At 47.4% G+C, this 21316-nt stretch overlaps 1 non-coding gene across 1 annotated transcript; it reads right to left on the bottom strand.

Annotated features, from left to right (window-relative positions):
- Positions 1–13597: 13597 nt before the first annotated feature.
- Positions 13598–13669, bottom strand: trnad-guc (transfer RNA aspartic acid (anticodon GUC)). The gene has a single exon. It is a non-coding gene; the product is annotated as a tRNA-Asp (tRNA).
- Between the last annotated feature and the right edge of the window lie 7647 nt (positions 13670–21316).

Raw genomic sequence — 21316 nt, 5'->3', positions numbered from 1 at the left:
ACGATCTGATTGGCTCAGATAGGCGACGGACGATCTGATTGGCTCAGATAGGCGACGGACGTTCTGATTGGTTCAGATAGGCGACGGACGATCTGATTGGTTCAGATAGGCGACGGACGATCTGATTGGTTCAGATAGGCGACGGACGATCTGATTGGCTCAGATAGGCGACGGACGATCTGATTGGCTCAGATAGGCGACGGACGATCTGATTGGCTCAGATAGGCGACGGACGATCTGATTGGCTCAGATAGGCGACGGACGATCTGATTGGCTCAGATAGGCGACGGACGATCTGATTGGCTCAGATAGGCGACGGACAATCTGATTGGCTCAGATAGGCGACGGACAATCTGATTGGCTCAGATAGGCGACGGACAATCTGATTGGCTCAGATAGGCGACGGACAATCTGATTGGCTCAGATAGGCGACGGACAATCTGATTGGCTCAGATAGGCGACGGACAATCTGATTGGCTCAGATAGGCGACGGACAATCTGATTGGCTCAGATAGGCGACGGACAATCTGATTGGCTCAGATAGGCGACGGACAATCTGATTGGCTCAGATAGGCGACGGACAATCTGATTGGCTCAGATAGGCGACGGACAATCTGATTGGCTCAGATAGGCGACGGACAATCTGATTGGCTCAGATAGGCGACGGACAATCTGATTGGTTCAGATAGGCGACGGACAATCTGATTGGTTCAGATAGGCGACGGACAATCTGATTGGCTCAGATAGGCGACGGACAATCTGATTGGCTCAGATAGGCGACGGACAATCTGATTGGCTCAGATAGGCGACGGACAATCTGATTGGCTCAGATAGGCGACGGACAATCTGATTGGCTCAGATAGGCGACGGACAATCTGATTGGCTCAGATAGGCGACGGACAATCTGATTGGCTCAGATAGGCGACGGACGATCTGATTGGCTCAGATAGGCGACGGACGATCTGATTGGCTCAGATAGGCGACGGACGATCTGATTGGCTCAGATAGGCGACGGACGATCTGATTGGCTCAGATAGGCGACGGACGATCTGATTGGCTCAGATAGGCGACGGACGATCTGATTGGCTCAGATAGGCGACGGACGATCTGATTGGCTCAGATAGGCGACGGACGATCTGATTGGCTCAGATAGGCGACGGACGATCTGATTGGCTCAGATAGGCGACGGACGATCTGATTGGCTCAGATAGGCGACGGACGATCTGATTGGCTCAGATAGGCGACGGACGATCTGATTGGCTCAGATAGGCGACGGACGATCTGATTGGCTCAGATAGGCGACGGACGATCTGATTGGTTCAGATAGGCGACGGACGATCTGATTGGCTCAGATAGGCGACGGACGATCTGATTGGCTCAGATAGGCGACGGACGATCTGATTGGCTCAGATAGGCGACGGACAATCTGATTGGCTCAGATAGGCGACGGACAATCTGATTGGCTCAGATAGGCGACGGACAATCTGATTGGCTCAGATAGGCGACGGACAATCTGATTGGCTCAGATAGACGACGGACAATCTGATTGGCTCAGATAGACGACGGACAATCTGATTGGTTCAGATAGGCGACGGACAATCTGATTGGTTCAGATAGGCGACGGACAATCTGATTGGTTCAGATAGGCGACGGACAATCTGATTGGTTCAGATAGGCGACGGACAATCTGATTGGCAGATTGTCCGTCGCCTATCTGAGCCAATCAGATTGTCCGTCGCCTATCTGAGCCAATCAGATTGTCCGTCGCCTATCTGAGCCAATCAGATTGTCCGTCGCCTATCTGAGCCAATCAGATTGTCCGTCGCCTATCTGAGCCAATCAGATTGTCCGTCGCCTATCTGAGCCAATCAGATTGTCCGTCGCCTATCTGAGCCAATCAGATTGTCCGTCGCCTATCTGAGCCAATCAGATTGTCCGTCGCCTATCTGAGCCAATCAGATTGTCCGTCGCCTATCTGAGCCAATCAGATTGTCCGTCGCCTATCTGAGCCAATCAGATTGTCCGTCGCCTATCTGAGCCAATCAGATTGTCCGTCGCCTATCTGAGCCAATCAGCTTGTCCGTCGCCTATCTGAGCCAATCAGATTGTCCGTCGCCTATCTGAGCCAATCAGATTGTCCGTCGCCTATCTGAGCCAATCAGATTGTCCGTCGCCTATCTGAGCCAATCAGATTGTCCGTCGCCTATCTGAGCCAATCAGATTGTCCGTCGCCTATCTGAGCCAATCAGATTGTCCGTCGCCTATCTGAGCCAATCAGATTGTCCGTCGCCTATCTGAGCCAATCAGATTGTCCGTCGCCTATCTGAGCCAATCAGATTGTCCGTCGCCTATCTGAGCCAATCAGATTGTCCGTCGCCTATCTGAGCCAATCAGATTGTCCGTCGCCTATCTGAGCCAATCAGATTGTCCGTCGCCTATCTGAGCCAATCAGATTGTCCGTCGCCTATCTGAGCCAATCAGATTGTCCGTCGCCTATCTGAGCCAATCAGATTGTCCGTCGCCTATCTGAGCCAATCAGATTGTCCGTCGCCTATCTGAGCCAATCAGATTGTCCGTCGCCTATCTGAGCCAATCAGATTGTCCGTCGCCTATCTCAGCCAATCAGATTGTCCGTCGCCTATCTGAGCCAATCAGATTGTCCGTCGCCTATCTGAGCCAATCAGATTGTCCGTCGCCTATCTCAGCCAATCAGATTGTCCGTCGCCTATCTCAGCCAATCAGATTGTCCGTCGCCTATCTCAGCCAATCAGATTGTCCGTCGCCTATCTGAGCCAATCAGATTGTCCGTCGCCTATCTGAGCCAATCAGATTGTCCGTCGCCTATCTGAGCCAATCAGATTGTCCGTCGCCTATCTGAGCCAATCAGATTGTCCGTCGCCTATCTGAGCCAATCAGATTGTCCGTCGCCTATCTGAGCCAATCAGATTGTCCGTCGCCTATCTGAGCCAATCAGATTGTCCGTCGCCTATCTGAGCCAATCAGATTGTCCGTCGCCTATCTGAGCCAATCAGATTGTCCGTCGCCTATCTGAGCCAATCAGATTGTCCGTCGCCTATCTGAGCCAATCAGATTGTCCGTCGCCTATCTGAGCCAATCAGATTGTCCGTCGCCTATCTGAGCCAATCAGATTGTCCGTCGCCTATCTGAGCCAATCAGATTGTCCGTCGCCTATCTGAGCCAATCAGATTGTCCGTCGCCTATCTGAGCCAATCAGATTGTCCGTCGCCTATCTGAGCCAATCAGATTGTCCGTCGCCTATCTGAGCCAATCAGATTGTCCGTCGCCTATCTGAGCCAATCAGATTGTCCGTCGCCTATCTGAGCCAATCAGATTGTCCGTCGCCTATCTGAGCCAATCAGATTGTCCGTCGCCTATCTGAGCCAATCAGATTGTCCGTCGCCTATCTGAGCCAATCAGATTGTCCGTCGCCTATCTGAGCCAATCAGATTGTCCGTCGCCTATCTGAACCAATCAGATTGTCCGTCGCCTATCTGAACCAATCAGATTGTCCGTCGCCTATCTGAACCAATCAGATTGTCCGTCGCCTATCTGAACCAATCAGATTGTCCGTCGCCTATCTGAACCAATCAGATTGTCCGTCGCCTATCTGAACCAATCAGATTGTCCGTCGCCTATCTGAACCAATCAGATTGTCCGTCGCCTATCTGAACCAATCAGATCGTCCGTCGTCTATCTGAACCAATCAGATTGTTTTTCTTACACAAAAAATTATTCCGTTTTCAAAACACTTTTGTGCAAGAAATGCTCCCATGAGCCTGTGTTTAGTGCCTACAGAGGTCTTCTTTTTGCCACTGGTACAGGAGAGTACGGGTCCCACCTTGCCACAGCCAGGCACCTCCACGCTATCGACGGGCCGCGGAATCTCGATGGAGCGCACGTTGCCGTACTTGCAACACTCCTCCCGGATGTCCTCCAGGATCTCCTCGTAGTCCTCGTCGTCCACCAGCTCCTCGGGCATGACCATGTTGAGGAGGCACAGCACCTCCGTGGGCATGCCGGAGCTCTGCAGCCGCTGCAGCCCTGGAACCTGCAGCGTCACCGGCGTCTCGATGATGGCCGTCTGTCCCGGGGGGCGACAAGAGTGTCAGATACCCCCTGATCGTCCAATCGTCTCGAGTAACAGCGAGAAATTTACATGGACCCAAATAAACCCAAGAAATAGGGGCATTAAGCTTCCTGGGAGGCACCCAGGAACCAAGTTGGGTTTAGGACATCAGAAAGGCGGCAGCCGAGGGCAAATACTCACAGCGTTGGCATTCTTAGCCCCCACGCTTGCCCGCTGGACGATGAGCTTCTTGTCTCCGAGCTGCATGCCATTGAGTCCAGCCACGGCCTGCGGGATGCATCCCACACAAGCGTCAGCAATTCCATCCGGAAGCCCCGAGTCACCCCAGACCTTCCAGCTGCTGCCCCACCTCACGCACCTGGTCAGTGGCACTGATGTCCACGTATTCACAGAAAGCATAACCCTTAGACAGTGACGTGGCACTGTCCTTCACAAGGTTGAAGGCCTTAAGAGGTCCGAACGACGTCAAGAGTTCCTTCACCTGGGCAAGAGGAGGAGACGCGGGGGGGCGATTAGCCCGACAGTCCAGGCACGGCGCCTCGCTAGAAATGCTAATCTTAACTGTGGGAGAAGCAGCATGTTAAACTTTGCAAAACGACATGAGGAAACAGTGAAGACATCAGGAAAATGGCTTTATGACAAGTGGCTCGACATTACGGTGCAACACTAGAGCTCAAAGCCCCCTGTGCCCTTTCTGCATGACTTACTTACTGGGAGCGTACAAAAGTAACTATTTTGATTCTTGTCAATGAATGATAACACAGATTCCCCCCCCCCCCATCCTACAGCATATACAACACAACTGAATTCCTAATCAAGTTCTCTGATAATTCCAACTACGAATTTTGAAATATGGACCGAGTTGCATCTGATTTTAAGGGCCACAATAATTAAGCTAGATGGTATATAAAAAAAAAAACTAAATAAAAACAGCTAATTATATGTTAAGTGTTCCATGTATACAATGTGGAGGGGGGGGGGCGACTCGGCAGAACACAAACCCAGCCGAATCACTGACTTCCTGTTCTTAAAACCAAGAACCACATTGGTGCAGTTAATTAGAGGGACAAAGCCTACAGGAGATAAACTCACAGGTAAAGCTAAGAGCCGCCACAGGGTCCTGCTAAAGGGGCCACGGCTTGAAGCCAAACAGGACGAAATAGCTCTGCTAACATCATTCCTCACTTATTCTACAGGAATCTACTGTAAAGCCGCATTAACCACTGACTTCAGAAAGGAGTCACCTGGGACACTGGCAGCCACAAGAGGGCGCTACCTCCTACCTTCTCTTAGGGGCAAAAAAAAAAAAAAATCAAATTTATACCCTGTGATCAGCATAATAAGTCTCTCCCCAGCCTTCAACCCCCAAAAAAAGGACCCCATATGCTTAAGAGCACTCCAGGACAGAGCCCCCCCACAGGGGCAGGCCGTCGACAGGGAGGATATCCGTGCGAGGGACGGAATGTCTTACTTGCCTTGTGTTACATGTTGGCATGGCAGCAGTAGGTCAGTACTACTGAACAAATTATGAGCGAAGACTTAACGATCTTACAGGCCCCTAGCTGGGGACAAAGTGGGGAACAAAAATGAAAGAGCTGTAAGTATCAAAGCGGTAGCAGGGACTGCAAAAAAAATGTAAACACCAGGATACAAGCAGCGGTTTCCATTTCACCTGTCTATGGCACATTTACTGGCTTTGACGTGAAATACATTAACAGTTCTGCTGGATTCAAACTCTCTCCCCCCAGTGCTGCTTTGGTACAGCCTTCCTCTTGACTTGGATTACATGTGACTCACACTGGATAAGAAAGATTACGATGACAATCCGAAAAGGAGGAAAAAAATCAAAGAAAAACAAACTGACTGCACTTCTCACTTACCTTTCACTGAAACCGCGATCACTATCTTGTGGGCTGAGTCTTGCCATTTTTAACAGTTTAGGCTAAAGTGAGTGGGACACCGGAGCTCAAAATGTTACAATGCAGGGGTGGACGCAAAACGTTTTGCGATTAACTTTTGCAAAATAAATAGGTAAACTATTAAATGCCTGTATGGATTATGTCTATAATGGGCCGATTTCAGTGGGGTGGCGATATAGGAAGAAAAAAAAAAAATCATAAAAGATGCTAATGAGAAGTAGAAAATGTCTAAAATGTGACCCTTTCAACACTTTCAGAGTAAGACGACCTCATCTGTGCATGTTGTTATGGTAATATTATCCATCACTGACGTCATAACAGAATAGGGCATGGGGCACGATGTGAAAACTCCAGTGAAGCTGATAATCGTTCACCGGGAAAAAGGTCCGAAGTATTTTCTGCCTTTCGAGCGACACAGCAATGTAGGGAACGATTCTTCCGCAGCTCCCCATCGCTGTTAACGGGATGTGAAGTCATCGTTCTCAGTGTGCGGACATGGACGTGAGACACGGCACGTCTGCGAATACTGAAGCGTTTGGGGACTTGGTCGATCTCCCCCACATTTCAAGCACAGTCTATGGTAGTGTTTCCCAGCCCAGTCCTCGGGGGTACCCCCCCGGTCAGTCCACGTTTTTGCTTCCTCTCAGCACACCTGTACCAGGTATTCGGTGTTCCTGATTGGCTGGGAGCTAGGAGGGAGCGAAAATGTGGACAGTCGGCGGTTCCCCGAGGACTGGGATTGGGCAAACACAGGTGTACGGCAATGTGGAGGTATTCGTCAGTTAGGTGACGCGCAGATGACTCGATTTTAAATTTTCATGCAGCAAAACGACGCGGCTGATTCATCCGACTAACACTCAGCAATTAACCCGATATACAAATATTCCAGGGTACCCAGCAACAGGCAGCACAGGGACTGGCTACGTGACTGGTTTGGCAAGCCGCCAGCTGTAAGGCACGTTTCCCAAAGCCTTTGTTGCTAATAAGGTTATTTGCTAACAACATTAGATAACAACTGAATGGTTCCAACTATGCAAGTCGATAACATGAGGTTTTGGGAAACGTACCTTTTACATTAGCGGGGTCTCAATATCTTCATAATTTACAGCTGGATAAACAATGAGCGTAATGTAACTGTCAACTCATTACCTACATGTCTAATAAATGTTTAATAAATCCCATGAATATCTTTAAAAAAAAAAAAAAAAAACCTCAAATGTGCGGCTATTTTCAGCAGCTAGCTTTAAACATGATGCTGACATTTGACCCCCCAGTATCTTGTAATGAATTTTAAGCGGTGAGGTAACTTTGACAGGCTTTCTTTTCCTACTAATCAGTTACACAGAGACGAGTGTTTATTTTATGTATGTATGTGCGTGCGCGTGCGTGCGTGCGTGCGTGTGCGTGTGTGTGCATGCCTGCTTGAGTTCCACGTGCAGCAGTGGGACAGAAACACAGGAGGGTTGTGGGTCGGCTCCCCGGCGACAGAGACTGAGGGCGGGGTACCTGATCGTCACTGAGATAGTTGGGCAGGCCTCCGACAAAGAGCTTGTGTGGCGAGTCTGGAACCACGGTGGAGACGACCCCTGCAGACAGAGCGGCACGGCGCCCAAAGCCGGCCGATCACAGCAAACCGTCAACATGCCGGATAATGACCACGAGCAAACGGCGCGAGTGAAATAAGCCAACTTCAAATCAGTATGACGTCGTTATCTCCTATATAATATCAGATAAATGTAACTCCAGCAAAAAAATACCTAAATACTGGGGCAGTTTGACGACTGTTTTTTGTCTCTCCCATCTTGCTCTCCATGGGAGATGCTGACACATGCAGCACCAGTCAAAAGTATGGACACACCTGCTCTTAATGCATTTGTCTCTATTTTAGCTGTTATTCACCTTATAGTAAAAGGCCTTTGGGCATGGAAGTTATGCATATGAAGTACTGCAAAGACAAAATTTTTGTCTCTTCAAAATAGGAGCCATTGGCTTCGATGACAGCATTGCGGACTCAACCAGCTAACATATGTACCCACCTGGACCGTTTCTCCAACAGTCCTCGAGTTTCCACAAGTTCTGCGCGCAAGCTGGCTACCTTACTCTTACTCTCATCCAACTGATCCCAAACCAGCTCTATAGAGTTTAGGTTGGGGGGCTGTGGGGACCATCTCTTTCCTAGTTCACAAGGTAATAAGCTACTTGCATAACCTTCAAGGTGGGCTTTGGGTCATTATCTTGCTGAAAAACAAGTCATTTTCAGTAGGTGTGTCCAGAATTTTTAACTAGAATAGGAGCCAGCAACCCTAGAACAATTTGGGGGTTAGGGTCCTTGCTCAAGGGCCCAGTGGTGAAATCACTCTGCCAACCCTGCCAACCAGCAACCTTCTTTTCATGGGCAAACATCACAGAGCCACACAACACCCCTATGTTAACAGTAAGAAGTGAGTGACTGAGCTGTGTGTGTGTGTGTGTGGCTCAGCTGGTTAGGATGCCAGCGTTATCATCAGAAGATCACTGGTTCACATCACTGGTGATCACACCACTGGGCCGGCGAGTTTGCTCTAGGGACAGGCTGACCCTGATTTCTCAAAAAAAAAAAAAAAAAAAAAAAACATTCTTCACTTTGGATAAAACTGTCTGCTAAATATTTACAACATTAAGTAAATAAAAGTGAAAGTCTCCCTCTTTATATGACAAGACATCCGCAGCTTGCGAAGGACAGTCAGTCCGTAACGAGTACAAAAAACTGGCCTTGCCGATCGGCTCTTCAAAGGTAAATAAAGATTAAGGTTATGACGGCGACAAGCAAAACGGACCTGGTACGTGGAAGGCGGGCTGCTCTGAGATGCCAGGCAGGGGGCGATAGTCGTGGGGCCGCCTGATTTTTAACGACTGACCCTGGAAAATGATGCCGTCGAAGGCCATTGCCTGCGTGGTCTCATCCACGGACCGAAACTAGGGCAGAACGAAGAACGTCGTTAATCAGGGAAGGCTGCGGTCTCCGCCTGGACACAGCAGCCATTAGGCAGGAAAGACTCTTACTTCAAGGAAGGCAAAGTTCTTGTCCTGGTTTATCTGAACAGCGAGGACGGGATTGGTGGGACCTTGACATAAGCCAGCCAATCGCATCTGGGTATTGAAGAAATCCGCCATGGCCTCCTAAAAAGACAGGCAGACACACTGAATGAAGACAGGCAGACGTCTGAAGACATCAAAACAGGCAAACGAGAAAAAAAATGACTGACAAGTCTAGTACATTTATCTATTTATTTTGCGGACACTTTCATCCAAAGCAACATACATTTCATTGAAGAAGCAGGACCAGACAGTTCCTAGAGCAAATAGTGCTTAAGGGCTGCGCTCGGGGGCCCAATGGTGAAATCACTCTGCTGCCCAAGGGATTTGAACCAACAACCTTCTTGTGACCGGCTCAGTGTCCTAACTCACTGAGCTACACATGACACCAGTATGCATGACAGAAGGCAACGCGGGACTTTGCCTGGACTCACCTCCGTCAGGCCGAAGGGGATGTTGCCGACATAAAGCCGCCTGGCCTGCCGGGTCATCTGGCTGCCGACCATCGGCACCTGGGTGGGCGTCACTGCCACGCCGCTGGTGGTGGATGTTGCCAGTAAAGCTATCGTGGGGATCTGCCCTGCAGCTGTGGGGAGGAGAAAGGGCTTCAAGACCCCAACCAGGGACGGCCAGAACATCCGGATCGTCGCCTTCATTTGCTTCTAACCCCTAGGTTTAAGCTCTCTTCACACTGTCTGAAATCATCCCAAGTGTTATTCCCTCTTTGACCAGCAGGGGGGAGGAGGGCACTCCAGAATAAATGCTTTCATTGCAACCAATATACCATAACCTTGCAATACTGAACTAGCACACATGGAAGCGTCGCATCCAAACCTTGCATTGCCTTGTACTGCATGGGGGTGATGTGCTCGAATCCCGGAGGGGGAACATCCCAGTACTTGTATGTCCTTTTCTTACGGCTTCTCCGAGGAGAGTAGCTGCCCAAACACAAAACAGAAGGTTGTTTTCCCCAAACAATACAGTGTAAACACTCAGAATCTGGCAAAAACAAACAGATGGCAGAATGTTTACATTTAACTTTGGATCGCAGGCAGTTTAAGGTCATGAGGGTGTGACCATGCGCCACTTTTTAGGCTGGCTTTGAGGTCCCATCGCTATGGCGGGGGCTACTTATAAACGCCAGTTAAAATTTAATATGGGTACAGTCCCCCTTCCCACCACGAAGAAACCAATTGGTTGATTGTGAAAGAAACTTGTTAAGAGGCCTCAAACCATGCTAGATATCAGCTTCAGTGCCTGTAACCGGGACCGTGAGGGGGGGTACCTGTGCTTCTTGTGCTCGCGTGAGCTGCTCCGTCGGTCACGACCCTTGCGGTCGCGGCTGCTGCTGCGCTTCTCGTGACTCCGCCCCCTGGAGTCCTTGCTCCAGCGGCGGTGCTTCTCGCCACGGCTCAGAGACCGGCTGCGGCTACGCTTCTTGTGTCGCTCCTTCTCCCGCTCTGGGGGACGACACCGTGGTACCAGTGAGACGGTGGGCGGAGCGACATGACTGCCCCCCTACCATCCATTTCGATAAATCCAAGATGTGTAACTCAGAGGGATTATGAATGTGTGTCCGGATGGTTGTGGGTTTGAAGCCCATGAGTCACAGAGTAATCATATTACCAACTTCCCTGGGGTGCTGGATGCTGACTGACCCAGCGCTATGCCTTAAAAGTCACTTACGGAGACCAAGATGTGGTACGGGGTCTAACTCCCCAGTTTCCTCACCAGAATGAAGCACCTCCATTCAATTCACATATTCAATCACACCCTCCTGAAACAAACACACCCATCTCTCAATGGCTTAATAATTTCAAGGGCACAAGGACATCCCCTTGAATGTCAGTCTGTTGTGAAACAATAAAAACATAACCAGACTAATTAATGATATAGGAGCACAGTGGTGAGTACAGTTGCCTCACGCCTCCGAGTCTGGAGGCCTGAATTTTGCCTCTGCTCTCTGTATGGGGAATTTGCCTGGAATAGGCTCCAGGGGAGCCTGACTAAGATAACTGGTTGGACGATGGATGGGTAATTAATATCGTTTCAATCTGACAGACAGCACTTTATTAAACTAGCAATAAAATATCACCTTTCTATCCCAGCAGGTCCTTCATATAGAAGCTTAAATAAATCCCTGAAGGTGCAGTTTTCAGTGAAGCATTTAAACGCAGGTGCTGCTCGAGGAATCAGCTTCATGCATCAGTTATAACAGCGTTACGGTAATGCACCGCTGCAAAAGTACAGACACGGAGCGGCCAATGCATCTTACGTAAATCGGTAATAACCAATTACCGCAATCGCAGGCATAGTCAGAGCGCAGATATGAATGACTGGAACTGCTAGTTTATCAAACACGGCGGCACTTAGTGCTCGTCTAGCCGAATCAGGTCGTTTCGAATGACATTTTAGTGATTTAGTGATAAGGAGCTGATATGACAAGATTGCCATTTGATAGGTACATAAATCAATCCTACTTTCGACTCCGTTGTAACGCATGTTGTATATTTCAGTTGCGTTAGTATGGCTTAAGTTTATTCAGTTTACTGGATTCTCTGCACTTTAATGAAGTTATATGTGTATTGTTATATAACTGTACATCATTGTTAGTTACTGCTATCCGCTGTAAAGGTAGATACAGGTGCAAGACTTTGCAATAACGACCTAAAAGCAGTTGTTATGATTCCAGGGAACGCGGCTGATTTTTAGAGTCTATACATCATGAAGAAACGGCGATCGTGTGAGAAAGACTTATTCTGTACGGATGACAGGGCCAGCATTTCGGACCCAAGGGAAAGGCTATTGTGCATCGGAAAGAGACAAAATCATATCATTATATAGAAAACTCGTCGTAGTATTTAAAAACCAAGTAACTAACACTGTTATTAAGTGCGGACTTTAAATCAAGTGGTCGCGGTCGTTTTTATTTGCATAAAACTTTAAACGTGATCTTGAAAATATAACGCTTGCAACAAACATCCATGCATAGTGTGTTACTGCGAATGAAAATACGCGGGTCACAATTTATGATCCAAGTGTATAATGGTAAATAATTAAATAAATAAAACCGCAGGCTTTCACATCGAGTGCACCCCAATAACGTTTCATTGAAATGTCCATGTTATGTACGCCGGGCACTGATGGATGCAGGCCTAGCGATCTCTATAACAATGCCAAGCAAAGAATGTCACTGATTTACCAAAGCGGTCAGTTTTCGGGGATCCTGCGGCAGCTGGGAGAAGAAGAATCGGGCAGGTTTCAGAATCGGCGAGCGCTCTGTAGGGAATCCACTTGCAGAGTCTCCGCAGTTTCAGCAAAATGATGGTTTATTGAACAGTAAAAATAATACAATGTAATACAGTGTAGAGAGACACACCGGGTACTGAAAGGCAGCTCAGATACCAATTGAAGACAGTTCTTCACCCCCCTTTATACCCCAAAAAGCCCTCCCCACCAAGGTGTTGTGTGTAGGTGTTGTGAGTGAATTTACATATAAAGAGTGACCCCCTGGAGTGTGAGGATCCTGAGACAGGGACGGGACAGGACAGGGTGGGGACTTTTATGATCATTGTAATTAAATTCTTATCGCCTTATCTTATCCTTATCACCCTAGTGGTGCCGACTGGAACCCCCATTCTCTCCCTGGCTTCCCCCATGATCATAAATTCCTATTATTGTCTGTATTCAAATGATCAACCAAGAACCTTGGGGCATCTTTACTACTTTTCCTTACAGCTCGGATAAAAGGCACCGATTTCCCAGCCGCGCTTTTCTTTTCGGAACCAGCAGAAGTGCCCTCCGCACCATCCTCGGCGCTAGGACACGCCGGCCACTTTATTACCCTAAAACAGGGAGCATACACCGATCTTCAAAGCCAAACTTACCTTGCCGATTTTCGCTTAACTGCTTCTCAAACTCATCGAAATCGGACATTTTTCAGTCCGTACTAAAGACGTATTGCAAAATAAGCAGAGGTCCAACAGTAGGCCTTTGAATGGGCTACAGGCTGCATTGGGTTCTGCTGCTTTTTCTTCCGAGTCGCCTGCCCCTCCTCCCCCGAAGTCATCGGCTCTTCCTCGGTTGTATCACACACAGGTTCGGAAACATTCGATGCGCATTACCGTCCCCTCCTGCACTGGAGGGTTAAGGACAACGTGATTATATCGAACCAAAATTGAAATGTGCAAGTTGACTTTCCTAGTTATACGTCTTCATTTTTATTCTGGGTTTAACAACCATGAGTTTATGACGTATTTTACATGATTAGTTGGCGACTGGACCTTATTGTTTATATCTCTTATTAAGGATCCATCCATCCATACATCAATTATCAAAACCACACACTTACAATCCGAGTCTAGTTTCATATGCTGCGCTGCTGAGCGACCCGCAGAATATTATGCATGAGTACAAGTCACAAGCCCCGTTTCCACTAACACGGGGCCGGTTCTAGCTTGGTGCCTTTTGAGACCGAGGCAAAAAGATGCAGACTCTCCCCGTCGGGGAATCGAACCCCGGTCTCCCGCGTGACAGGCGGGGATACTCACCACTATACTAACGAGGAGATGTACGCGCACTACTTTTACATCTTCAAGATAAACAGCGGATGACTACTAACATTTGCGAGTAATCAATGACTGAGCTTCATGTCATGACCATGGTGCTCAAGAGAAGAAAAAATACATAATGTACGTCCACTGATACCAGAACAACCATATAGCTTTATACTAAGACGATGATTAAACGGAAAATTCCTTTACAAAACACTGCCACAAAATCATAGTTTCGCAATATTACATCGTGCAACGGGACACAGTGTAAGTACGTGAAGTCGGTAATTAAATCAAGAAAAAAAAGTGAGAGGAAAAGAATACTTTTCTATTATCATATTTTTCTAACTGGCCAAACTGAGTCATATTTTGATTATACACACTAACAGAAAAACAGTGCAAATCTCCGGTAGTCCGTTTCACTTGCGCTCCGCTATGGGGCAGTAACAAGCAGAGCTTAAGTGTGGAAGGAAAAAAAAAACACAGGACAGCATCAATCCCAACTTCACAAACGCCGGAGATCGAGATGCTGTAAGCATGACAATTAACATCTTTATCCAAGGGAACAGCTGCAAGACACAGATGCCGCGCCTAACAAAGGTAGGATCGATTCCGAAGTTCAGGCATTTACAGACGCGGACTCTTCTGGAGTTGATTTTTTTCGGGAGATACGCATCAACTTCAAAAGTATGAACCGCATTATATCTATATCTGTTATGACGTTGTAGCTATTGATACTGATGCATCACAAAAATAATTTAAATGTTTTTTCATTCTGACATATGTTCGTTCGGACGAGGATTTTATTATATGAGATAAGTTTTAAATGAAAACTTTTTTTAATCTATATGATTAATTCTCGAATCTAAGCCAGACTTCACATAAATCATTCATTCATAAATATAATGGAACATACAACATCCAGGTATCCATGAAATTTATGATCAGGCTATACGTTTGTGATAACAACAAAACAACACAACATGTATATTTACAATATATGGGCCTATTGTTTAATATTGCCTCCAAATTATAGCCAGACAATAACGCAATAGGCCGACATCAAACTATTTTCATGTAAAACAAAAGTGCTGGCAGTTTGCTTGTGCTTACAGACCCCGCCTTGAGCCCATCCAGAAAGATCCCAAAAATAACCGACAAGCAAAGGTTGTAACAATCTGAGCATGTTTAGTTTAATGTAATCAGGAGCCGAATTAATAACGCGAATAAATGATCAAACCGAAAGTCTGTAGTCGGGAATATCCGATAACGTCTTTGACGTGCAGTTAAGATAGTCAGAGGAAAAACCTTGTAGTTTACTTATATATATGCCTAAATATATGAGTGTGTCTCTCCGGTGATTTAATGATGAATATAACGATTACATATCAAATCACACATTAAGCAATTATTATATTACTAGGTTGAACGTTTTCACTATGTCTGTCGTCACCTTGATTTCACGATTTTGACTATTCTTCTTATCCCAGATTGAACAAGTCATTGTGGCGATGCAAGATCCCGACATGGGGATAAAGATGAAGAATCAAAGACTGTTAATCACAGTGATTCCACATGCGATGACAGGTGCACGATACATATTTTACTTTTTAAAAATAATTTTTCATGCCGCCCGGGTTGTCTTACACCCGGCCGTGCAGTGTCCCGGGGGCCGGGTCCTAATGGTCATTTAAGCCCTTCACAGGAAAGCCCATACATCGGCGGTCTTCGGGAATCCTGTGCATTAAGACTGTCATCGATCTCCTTGCGCTCATATTTATTTATGTAATTTATTTATCGAGTTCAGCGTTTTTGATTTATGACGGCTTAATGCATTTCTCGACTCTAACTAGATGCCTTCCTCGCTATGCCTTCCCAGGAAATGATATCGTGGAGTGGCTAATTCAGAAGTACTCCATCATGGAAGAAGGTAGGGCCGAGAAGTATGTAGGGAAGCGTTACCTGGTGCTCTTATGTGAGGTTAATCGATTGTTTTTTTCCCTTCGTGACGACGATGGCGCCCCTGCTGGCGAAAGACGTCATCAGGTTTTTTTTTTTTTGTAATAAAATAACAGAAATAAACGAGTCTTTTGAATAATAAATACAAATGAAGTAATAGAATTTGTCATCCATACAACAGATTAGCCTAGCTGCATTTATGTGTAAGCATATGCAATTCACGTGTCTGACAGAAGCATGTTCTGTTCCATTGATATTGCTGAGCCTGTGAATTAATAAATGTCAGAATTGAGCTTGTCCATAACATAGACACCCCATTCGCCTGAAGCTTTTGGGATTTTCTTCCCCTGGCGTCAATTTATCTGCTGAATTATTTATCTTTCTGCTGAGAGGCTATTAGTACAAATAATCTGTAGGCCAGTCCCGAGTCGCGCCGCTACGCATGCTGAGCTGTACGGTTTGATAGTCCCGATGCAAACTTCGCTGATAGCCAGAGGCAGTCAGTCATGCCTGGAGAAATATCGCTATCCGTCTCCCTCATTATGCACTTCTGCAAGACGCTGTTGTCCTGAATTCCCGGGCGATGCAGATGAGGTTTTAAATAGCAAGGGAGCAGATTTCCCTGATTTACAGCCCAGATTGGAAAAGAAGTCGGAATGGAAAGGAGGGGACTTTTAGGCAGTAGATGGCAGATGCATTAACAGACTTGAATGGGCAAAAAACCTGTTGCCCCGGTAAGCAGTTACCCCTCCCTGTAAACACTAGGCTTCCCCCTAGCAGCGCTGTTGCTGCGCCGGTCTGAAACCCCCGGGAGCGCCTGACTGCCAATGGCCGCGGAGGCAGCCGGAAAGTGGAAAGTCCCAATTACTCGTAATTAATTATAGTTCCGATGAGGAATGCACCATCCCCGCGGCTTATTCTGTGCACCATGTCAACGTTTTTTCCAGTTACTTGCTATACCGTAAAATAAAATATAATATGCCTACTCAGTTTCTAGTTATCGTGTGTTCTACTGTATTCCACTGACAAAAATTTAGAGAATTACTATGCCTAAATCTGGGCTACGAGTAGTGGATTTGTTTGAGCTTTGGAGTAGTTTACGTGGAAATGAGTGACCACTTTGTGTGTTTTCAGAGGCACTTCATGTGGGGAATCTGATCGTGAAGCACGGCTACATTTACCCCCTAAAGGACCCCAGGACGCTCGTCCTGGGGCCCGACGAGACGCCGTATCGCTTCCAGGTAACCTAAAACCACGGTTTCTTCAGATGGAGGGCAGCGCGAGAGGGTGGTGGCCATGTGGGGGGGCACGCATATCGAAACTATTCGTTGGAGAGACTGCGGAATTACCGTGTAGGACAGTATTTCTCAATCTGGTCCGGGCTCCAGAGCTGAGAGGGTGCAAAAACGTAGACTGTCTGGTAGGGAGCTGGGAGGGAGCAAAAACGTGGATCATCTGTGTGTCGCCGTAGGACCGGATTGGGAAACACTGATGTATGAGAACCAATGCCAGTTAAAGTAGCAAAATGCCTTCCACCCGCCTTGTCCCTGACATGTTAAATCACAAAGCACCTTTGTCACGCTGCTTCTGAATAGTTTCAAATGACAGCATCTCCTTTTTGCTAGACTCCGTACTTCTGGAGCTCTCAGCAGTGGCCAGCCTCCGAGCTAGATTACGGTGATTACCAATTATTAATCATGTGCTCGCCTATTACATCATTACTTCCCTTTACTAGAATAATAGAAAAACACAGTTTCTTGCCATGTCTTTCTTTTGCTCTTCTAAAGCGATTTATTTGACTAAGAAGAATATCAGAAAGCAAGGGCAGCTGATAGACTATGAAAGGTAAGAGAAAATTTTTATTTATGTACATTTCAATGCTATTCTTATTCGCTGGTCTGAAGCATTGCTTGATGAGATCATGTGATAGCTGAATGCTCATGGGAGTTTTACTTACACAAAATATTATGAGGGTAGAAGGAAAAATGATTGGTTCAGAGAGATAACCAATTAGATTGTACATGAGGTGGATCCGAGCAACTAGAGGAGGCAGGAGCAACCAATCAGATGTCTTGGTCCTGCCTCCTCTGCAATCTGATTGGTATCTATCCGAACCAATCATTTTCCTTCTGCCCTCAGAACATTTTTGTGTAAGAAAACCTCCCACCAATTATGCACATAGTAGGATCGCACATAGACATCCACCAACTTGCCGCCATGTTGCGTCAGGGTCAACGCATTTTAGGTTCTCATCAGTAAGAGGGTTTGTGAATCCGACACTGCCAGCTGATATCCTGGGAGGGGTTCGGCCTGTGAGTCATAACGTGAACCCATGCAGCAACGCAGCCAGCCGTGCGACCTGGCAATGTCGCATTTAAACATCGTCTCCGCAGGACAGCTACAACATGTTGCACAAACGGATCAACCACACCTGGGACTTCGTGGTGATGCAGGCGAAGGAGCAGCTCAGGTAAACCCCACCCCAGCCCGGGAATACTGTCGCATCGAGCTATGAAATCAATTTCATAAATGCACACAAGGGGACAGATGAGATGGATGAATAAATCTCGTATTAAGAGGATGATGATGTTACCTAAATTAAAAAGTAACATGGTGTGTGGTCATAATTTCCCTCCTATCTGTTAAATCAGACCCTCAGCCTAAACACTAGAGTCGGAAATCCATTTCTAAGTGAAAAAGGAAACAGAAAAATGAAAACCCTACCTTGCAGTTCAGTGATTACCGCTATATGCTAATTACCCAGTATGCTTTCTGACTCTCCATCGACTGCTCTGCTCCTACCAGGGCAGCCAAACAGAGGCGCAAGGCGGACCGCATCGTGCTGGAATGTCAGGAACAGGCCTACTGGCTCGTCAACAGACGCCAGTAAGCACCTCCCCCGAAACCCCTGACTCCCTACATCTGCCCCGGCGAAAACCCAGTATGCTGTGATTAGAGTAAAGCACACACTGGGTAAACCTGAACTCAATGCACCTTGGCAGCTCGAATATCGCCTCAGGCTGGGGGCGATTCTAGGATTTTTTTGAGGTTGTGGGGCAGAGTGGTGGCTCTGGGCCTAGGGATCTGTGCAAGCAAGTGGAAGGTTGTTGGTTCAAATCCTGTGAATGCCCAGAGTGATTCTACTCCGTTGGGCCTTTCAGCAAGGGCCTTAACCTGCAATTGCTTTGTCCTGGGTATGACATTAATCTACATGCAGGCCTGTTAGGAGATCCTTCAACTTACAGGGGAAACTTGGCAGGATTGGCAGGAAGGCATAGGCAGGGTCCCATTCCCCCACAGAGAGCTGGGGGGTTGTGCAGTTCTCTCCCACGACAACGGGTTTGTTCAATGAAGGAAGGCAAAGGAAACATCTGTAAGGACATATGGAACATTTCCGGTATAATTTTCGATCTCCGTCATCTCCAGAGCATTGAGCTCAGCAAAATTCACGGGGGGGGGGGGGGGGAGTTTTATCTTCGTTAAGTAAGACACACAGAGTGTCTCCATGCATACTTTGTGGGGGAGGAATATATCACTTCAGGCCTGATAACCCACTACTGCTTCAGTGTGATCATGAAATATTTACTTAGCTGGGAAGAAGCCTATGTTCTGTGGGACGAGAGCTTTCAGAAGACAGACAGGACAGCAGGCTGCGGGAATGAGCAACTGCACCCTCGCTGAGTGGTAATTTGGAGTTCATGAATAACACAGGAGAGTGGAGAATGAAAGTGTGGGACAGGAGCAGAGTGTGGTGTGTATCTGGCTTAATCCCGGCCGTCACTAGGGCCCCTTTCTGCTGGGTGCGCAGCATCTCTCAGGGCTAATAAGCATCAGCGTTTATGTGGGCCATTATCCCCATCCGGGGCGGCATCAGGAGGTGGGAATGGCAGCCACGCAGCTGCGGATCACATCCTAAATTCAGCTTATTTTGCAGATGTACCTTTTATTGAGACTAGAGCAGTTGGGGGTTTAGGGACTTCTCTCAGGGGTCCAGTGGTGATGTCACTCTGCTGACTGTGGGATTTAAACCGGCAACCTTCCAGTCCATAGGCGGCGACTGCCAACCCGCTCAGCCCACACACCACCTTCATTGATGAAACCCACCGTTTTGACGCCAATTAGACGGAAACACAGTTGAGCCAAAAACCACGCAGCGTAGGGCCCCCCAGTCAGGTGCTGCTCGTGTTTAAAAGGCAGGGACGCTCTGCACTCTGGTACGGCCAGGTGGACGGGGGAAGCTGGGGGGGGGGGGGGGATTAAAACCAGCAAATGACAAAATGGCCGCTTCCTGCCTCCTTTCTCTTTGCCCGAGAAACACGAGACGCATCGCTAAGACTGGTGATGCTTGGATCTGGGAGAGAGGAGTGCGAAGGGACTGGGAGACGGCCTGAAGCTAAAATGCAGACATGCTGTGTTTGCGTCTCCCCCCCCACCACCCCCCCACTTGTTGGGCCTTTTAAACGAGCTGGAAGAGGATCCCACCTCCGGAATACCGGATCCATTATCTGACCTCTATTCCTGCGGCTCAGGCTTAATGCTGCATGTTAGCGGAGAGATAATGGATGTAATTGCAAATAGCAGCGTAATAATTTGCCAAATAGTCTCTCTGCTGTTAAGTCCTGAGCTGATCTGAAGCACTTTAATTGGGATTTAAGGAAACCATGTTAAATCAGATTGCATTCAGTATCGACATTTGGTTAGTTTATTCTGTAAAGCAGGGTACCCCAGTCCTGATCATGGATACTGTGTCACCGACTGGCCCTCCAGGACCGAATGGTCCTTTTGGAAAGCTGTCACACTGTCCCCTACTGGGCAGTGTCGCCATGGGCTGTACCCAGTGGCATCATGGGAAATGTGACCAGTAGTGCTAAGGGGTATTAATGCAGCGTTAGACCGGCGTCAGTCTGCTTGAGAGAAACGAGCTCACTCTTCATCTGAAGTTCAGCTAAGGATTTCTCACCCTCTGATTTTCTGCAGCCGGGAACATTCAGCGTTCAAGAACAGGCCCTGAGCGAAGGAACCGGCACAACTCCCGAGTCCAGCTGGTCTGAGCTTTTTATTAAGCATATACATTTTTTCCGTAATGCCAGTACCTGCTGTTTATCGCCTCTGTCAGTCACAGGACCGGATCCGGGCAAACAAGAGAGCCGCTCGGGGCCTAGATAAGATCAAAGTCATGAAGAAAAAATATGTATATTAATATCTATATATATATGGCAGCTATAGGCAGAATAGGCTGTTGCCTTGGGCCCCCAAATTACCCAAGGAAGTGAAGTGATAATCAGTGTTTTTGGTGGGAGGGCATCCGAGGGAAGCTCGTGTGTGAGTGTGACAGCACTTCGTTGTGCTCATCTTTCTGTCTCACTTCTTCCTCACTTCCTGCTCTCGTTTTCCATGCTAACGTAAGTACGTCAGCAGTCCCACAATACATACTCGTAATAGTGCTATATATTCATGGTTTCTAGACTGGATGTCTGCTTAGTAAAGCCAGGAGCTGAGTGTGAGCAGAATTCCTACTGTCTTGATTCCTTGCATGTGATTCGCTCGTGGGAGTTTTACCCTCACAAAAATGTTCTGAGGGCAGAAGGAAAAAATGATTGGTTCAGAGAGATAACCAATTAGATTGTAGAGGAGGTGGGTCTAAGGAACTAGAGGAGGCAGGAACAAGACATCTGATTGGTTACCCCCCCCCCTCCTCTAGT

The sequence above is a fragment of the Brienomyrus brachyistius genome, unplaced genomic scaffold, assembly GCF_023856365.1.
Source record: "Brienomyrus brachyistius isolate T26 unplaced genomic scaffold, BBRACH_0.4 scaffold967, whole genome shotgun sequence".
In the NCBI taxonomy this organism is placed as follows: Eukaryota; Metazoa; Chordata; class Actinopteri; order Osteoglossiformes; family Mormyridae; genus Brienomyrus; species Brienomyrus brachyistius.
The sequence above is the reverse complement of the archived record's forward strand: the minus strand, read 5'-3'. Positions and strand labels throughout refer to the sequence as shown.